The following is a 6,545-nucleotide window of genomic DNA, read 5'->3' as shown; positions in this document are numbered from 1 at the left end:
CCTCAGCTTGCTCATGTTCTTGGTCACCTTATGTCCCGTGTTGTGGACCACAGCCATGGAGTAATGCAGAGCCATGGCTGCTGCTCTTCAATGGCTGCCACAGAGAAAAGATTCATCCATTTTCTTCACCAGCAAATTGCCCAATACCCAGTGCTGTGCCTAGCATCCATAAAAAATCACTGATTGAATGAATGAACTATGAATGAATGAATGATCAACCTTACGAAATAGGTTCTATTACTTTCCCCATTTTGTAAACAAGGAACTGTTTCAGACAAGGGCAGTGACTTATAGAATTAACAGTCCCTATGTATGTCAGGAGTCATGCTAAGACCTATACTGATATTGCCACATTATTCTCAAACCAGCCACTTTTTGGGTAAAGAAACTGGGACTCAGGGAGGTACTATCACTTGCCCAAGGCCATTAGTTAGAAAATAGCAGAGCTGGCATTCAAGAACTCTAGTTCAGGCAACAGGGCCGGGTAACACAGAGGAAGGAAGGATTTGATGGAGTGTTTAAAGTGCAGGTCAGGTGAAAGTGACCCACCTGTCAGTGGTATCATATTGGAAACTCTGCCCTAAGCACTTTGGACTAGTGTGTTCTGAGTAGCATGAGATCAGGGATTCAGACTAGGACCAATAAAGAAGTACAAGAGTGGTGTTCCAGCGGGGGTAAGGGGCAGGTGTGGCAGAACAACTTGGGCAAAGGCTCTGTAATAGGGTTGAGCCAGGCTTATTCAAGGGCTGAGAAGAGGCTGGGTCTGGCTCATGTGGAGGTAGAAGGTAAACCACAGCTGGTCAGAAATTGCCAGGCCCTTTGAGATCTCATCCAGTTCCCTGAACCCCTCTCTAATTTTACAGATGGGGACAGTGAGGCCCAGAGGGAAGTCCCATATCTATCAAGTGGCAGAAGAAAATCTGGGAGCTTTTCCTTAGTCCTCAAGGGCATGGTCTCCGGGCTTTGTTGAGAATCACTCGGGAATAACTCTCATCACATTTCCTCAATTAACTGAGAGCTCAGTCCATGCCTATTGCACCCTCAGCTTGGACCAGTTTCTAATAATATTCCTTTAGGTCCTATGCAAATGATGTGTGAGATAATTGACACAGCATGGTTTATAACAGCAAATATTGGGAAGGACCCAAATGTCCATCGGTAGGGGACTGGCTAAATCAATCATAGACTTCCTGACAACAGAATAGCATGTGGCAGTAAAGAAGGTGGTGAAGCCCTTCTAATTCAGAGAGGCCTCCATTGGGGAAAGCAAGGGACGGGAGACAAAGCTGAGTGAAAAGGGAGAATATATGCATGTTCGTATGTGCATAAAGAAACTTTAGAAGTATACATAAGAAAACGAAATTACTGAAGGGGGCACTGGGAAGAAGGAGAACAAAGATAGGAGGAAGACTTTACTATATGCCAATTTACATATTTTTTTGGAATCACGTAAATGTATTTATCTATTAGTAAAATAATATAATAATGGGGACAGCTGCTAATCGGCTACTGCTGAATGCTGTCATATGGGAATAGGCAGTTGGTACGGTCAGATTATTCAAGAGAAACCAGAAATCTGGATTGTATTGTAAAATCTCTTGATTTTTAAATGTTGGTTCCATTTTTTTTCTCAAAACACTTTTCAGGCCAAGTAAATAGGTCAGTGGGTCAGACACAGCCTGAAGGCCACCAGTTTTCAGCCTCAGTGCTAATGGCTTCCCGCTCCCAGGGCTGGAGTTCTTAGCAACCCAGGTCTCTGCCCCATGTGGGCAGCTGCTGTCATAAAAGCACCTGGTCTGCCCCTCTCCTGGCACCCTCCAACCCTTGTCTCTTGGGGCTGTGACATTTGGGGCTTTTAACTCAAGATCTGCAAGGCAGAGAGGGGTTATGAACTCTCGGATAATTTTCTCTCCCGGGGCCCTGCAGGCATTGAGGCTCAACTGCCTTCTGCTGCCCGCCCATCTGTCCTTGGGAGGTGGGAACAGGAGTGGGACTGGCAGTGATGGGGGTGGACAGGAGTCATTGCTCTGAGCCTCAGATCATCTGGGCTCTGTTGAGACTCAGAATCCAAGAGAAGAAACTGAGATTATGAGTAAAGAAAAACAGTGGCTTGGCTACACCTCCTTAGTGTGTGCTGAGATAATCCACCAAATTACAAACTGCCAGAGCTGGAAAGGCCCTAAGGGATCTCTCATCTAACTCCCTAGTTGCACAGATGGGAAGACCTCTGCTCCCCACCACACTGCCCCAGGCTATGCCTCTTCAGTGTGCTCCCTGCAGCCCATCTTTCCCCTCCTAATGTTCCATCTCCACCATTAGCCAGAGGGGCCCTTTTAAAAGAGGAAATTTGATCAGGTTCCTTGTCAGCTGAGAACCTTCTGACTACTACCTACCTCACTTTGGGCCAAAGTCCTCAGCCCTGCCTACAGACTCTCTCCCACTCTCCTCTCTGACCTCACCTCCTTCTGTCTCCCTTGCTCATTCTGTTCTAGCCACGCTGGCTTTTTGCTATTCCTTTAACACTCCAACCTTCTCCCTCCCACCCAGCTTTTGTGACTTTTATTCCCCCAGGTATTCAGAAGCTCCATCTTTCTCTTCTCTAAAATGTTTCCTCTTCAGAGGAGTTTTCCTGATAATTTTCCCTTGACACTCTATTCTTCAATGGCTGCCACAGAGAAAAGATTCATCCATTTTCTTCACCAGCAAATTGCCCAATACCCAGTGCTGTGCCTAGCATCCATAAAAAATCACTGATTGAATGAATGAACTATGAATGAATGAATGATCAACCTTACGAAATAGGTTCTATTACTTTCCCCATTTTGTAAACAAGGAACTGTTTCAGACAAGGGCAGTGACTTATAGAATTAACAGTCCCTTTGTATGTCAGGAGTCATGCTAAGACCTATACTGATATTGCCACATTATTCTCAAACCAGCCACTTTTTGGGTAAAGAAACTGGGACTCAGGGAGGTACTATCACTTGCCCAAGGCCATTAGTTAGAAAATAGCAGAGCTGGCATTCAAGAACTCTAGTTCAGGCAACAGGGCAGGGTAACACAGAGGAAGGAAGGATTTGATGGAGTGTTTAAAGTGCAGGTCAGGTGAAAGTGACCCACCTGTCAGTGGTATCATATTGGAAACTCTGCCCTAAGCACTTTGGACTAGTGTGTTCTGAGTAGCATGAGATCAGGGATTCAGACTAGGACCAATAAAGAAGTACAAGAGTGGTGTTCCAGCGGGGGTAAGGGGCAGGTGTGGCAGAACAACTTGGGCAAAGGCTCTGTAATAGGGTTGAGCCAGGCTTATTCAAGGGCTGAGAAGAGGCTGGGTCTGGCTCATGTGGAGGTAGAAGGTAAACCACAGCTGGTCAGAAATTGCCAGGCCCTTTGAGATCTCATCCAGTTCCCTGAACCCCTCTCTAATTTTACAGATGGGGACACTGAGGCCCAGAGGGAAGTCCCATATCTATCAAGTGGCAGAAGAAAATCTGGGAGCTTTTCCTTAGTCCTCAAGGGCATGGTCTCCGGGCTTTGTTGAGAATCACTCGGGAATAACTCTCATCACATTTCCTCAATTAACTGAGAGCTCAGTCCATGCCTATTGCACCCTCAGCTTGGACCAGTTTCTAATAATATTCCTTTAGGTCCTATGCAAATGATGTGTGAGATAATTGACACAGCATGGTTTATAACAGCAAATATTGGGAAGGACCCAAATGTCCATCGGTAGGGGACTGGCTAAATCAATCATAGACTTCCTGACAACAGAATAGCATGTGGCAGTAAAGAAGGTGGTGAAGCCCTTCTAATTCAGAGAGGCCTCCATTGGGGAAAGCAAGGGACGGGAGACAAAGCTGAGTGAAAAGGGAGAATATATGCATGTTCGTATGTGCATAAAGAAACTTTAGAAGTATACATAAGAAAACGAAATTACTGAAGGGGGCACTGGGAAGAAGGAGAACAAAGATAGGAGGAAGACTTTACTATATGCCAATTTACATATTTTTTTGGAATCACGTAAATGTATTTATCTATTAGTAAAATAATATAATAATGGGGACAGCTGCTAATCGGCTACTGCTGAATGCTGTCATATGGGAATAGGCAGTTGGTACGGTCAGATTATTCAAGAGAAACCAGAAATCTGGATTGTATTGTAAAATCTCTTGATTTTTAAATGTTGGTTCCATTTTTTTTCTCAAAACACTTTTCAGGCCAAGTAAATAGGTCAGTGGGTCAGACACAGCCTGAAGGCCACCAGTTTTCAGCCTCAGTGCTAATGGCTTCCCGCTCCCAGGGCTGGAGTTCTTAGCAACCCAGGTCTCTGCCCCATGTGGGCAGCTGCTGTCATAAAAGCACCTGGTCTGCCCCTCTCCTGGCACCCTCCAACCCTTGTCTCTTGGGGCTGTGACATTTGGGGCTTTTAACTCAAGATCTGCAAGGCAGAGAGGGGTTATGAACTCTCGGATAATTTTCTCTCCCGGGGCCCTGCAGGCATTGAGGCTCAACTGCCTTCTGCTGCCCGCCCATCTGTCCTTGGGAGGTGGGAACAGGAGTGGGACTGGCAGTGATGGGGGTGGACAGGAGTCATTGCTCTGAGCCTCAGATCATCTGGGCTCTGTTGAGACTCAGAATCCAAGAGAAGAAACTGAGATTATGAGTAAAGAAAAACAGTGGCTTGGCTACACCTCCTTAGTGTGTGCTGAGATAATCCACCAAATTACAAACTGCCAGAGCTGGAAAGGCCCTAAGGGATCTCTCATCTAACTCCCTAGTTGCACAGATGGGAAGACCTCTGCTCCCCACCACACTGCCCCAGGCTATGCCTCTTCAGTGTGCTCCCTGCAGCCCATCTTTCCCCTCCTAATGTTCCATCTCCACCATTAGCCAGAGGGGCCCTTTTAAAAGAGGAAATTTGATCAGGTTCCTTGTCAGCTGAGAACCTTCTGACTACTACCTACCTCACTTTGGGCCAAAGTCCTCAGCCCTGCCTACAGACTCTCTCCCACTCTCCTCTCTGACCTCACCTCCTTCTGTCTCCCTTGCTCATTCTGTTCTAGCCACGCTGGCTTTTTGCTATTCCTTTAACACTCCAACCTTCTCCCTCCCACCCAGCTTTTGTGACTTTTATTCCCCCAGGTATTCAGAAGCTCCATCTTTCTCTTCTCTAAAATGTTTCCTCTTCAGAGGAGTTTTCCTGATAATTTTCCCTTGACACTCTATCCCCTCATCTGCTTTATTTTTTATCCAAAGCATTTATCACTATATGAAGTTATAATATGTATTTGTTTCTTGTCTAGAATATAAAATCTGTGAAGGCAGTAATCATGCCTATCTTGTTCACCACTGTGTCCTTAGCACTTAGCAGAGCTTGGCACATCAATGCTTAGTGATCCTGAGCCAGCTGTGACATGAAAGGACCCAGGTCTATAATTCAGGTAACAGCCACTCTTGATTCTGCCATTACCTGCTCAAGGTAACCTTGAGCAAGTAACCTTCCCTCCCTAGGCCTCAGCTTCCTCACTTGTAAGACAAGGGAATCACTAAGATACCTTCAATTCAATAATCTTGGAATGTCATCTCTGTTCTGATGTCACTTTCTTCCTTATAGAATCTGAAAGTCCTTTAAACAAACATGATTGTTTTATTTATTTAATAATTAACACATTAACATGGTTCAAAATTCAAAGGTACAAAGGGGACACGTTTGTCTTTCTTACCTTGCTAACACCCATTTTACAGATGGGTCAAGTCATTCATCTCCACCCAAGAGAGGGGGAGTCTTAATTCCATGTTCTACCCTCTTTCCAGTAGAATGAGTTACTCCTGAAAAGTTCTGGCTGGTAAAGAAGACAGACAGACAGACAGACAGACAGCCAGACAGACTAGACCCTTAATTCCCTCCAAGGCATGGTTAGGTCATAGCCTTGCTCAGTTGTTCAGCAGACCTCTTGTGAGGCATCCTCTGAAAATCCTGGGTACCTGAGGGGAAGCCCACAGAGCCTCTGGCCTCAGTGAGCTCCCAGGCCGGTAAGAAAGCCAAAACCATAGCAAAAAATGGGTCTATTTCAAAAGAGGTAAGGGATCGATGCCAGAAGAAAAGGAGGACCAAAGTCCTTCTGGAGAATATGATGGTTAGCAACCTTCTTGAGGGGTCAGGTCAGAGAAGGAGGGTCTTCTAGGAGGAGGGGCATTATGGGAGGAGTAAGCATGCAGAAGTAGAGAAGGAAAGCAAAGGCAGAGGGCAGAGGGCAGAGGGCACAGCCTGAGCATAGGCAGAGAGAGGTGGGAAAGTCAGGGTTCCCACCTAGGGTTCAAGAAGAGTGGTGGAAGATGAGGCCGAGAAGTTGAACTTACAGACAAGTACCAGGAGATGTGTTCCTGAAGGATCATTGCAGCAGCATCTATAATCCCAAAAGATGGAAAGCAATTTAAACGTCCATCCACCTGAGATGGTTCAGTAAATATACTACTACACTGGCAAGCCGTAGAAGGTGGATAGTACCTAATGTTGGTGAGGATGTGCATCATTGGTAAAAGTA

This window comes from Pteropus vampyrus, unplaced genomic scaffold (assembly GCF_000151845.1).
Source record: "Pteropus vampyrus isolate Shadow unplaced genomic scaffold, Pvam_2.0 Scaffold388, whole genome shotgun sequence".
Lineage (NCBI taxonomy): Eukaryota > Metazoa > Chordata > Mammalia > Chiroptera > Pteropodidae > Pteropus > Pteropus vampyrus.
The sequence above is the reverse complement of the archived record's forward strand: the minus strand, read 5'-3'. Positions refer to the sequence as shown.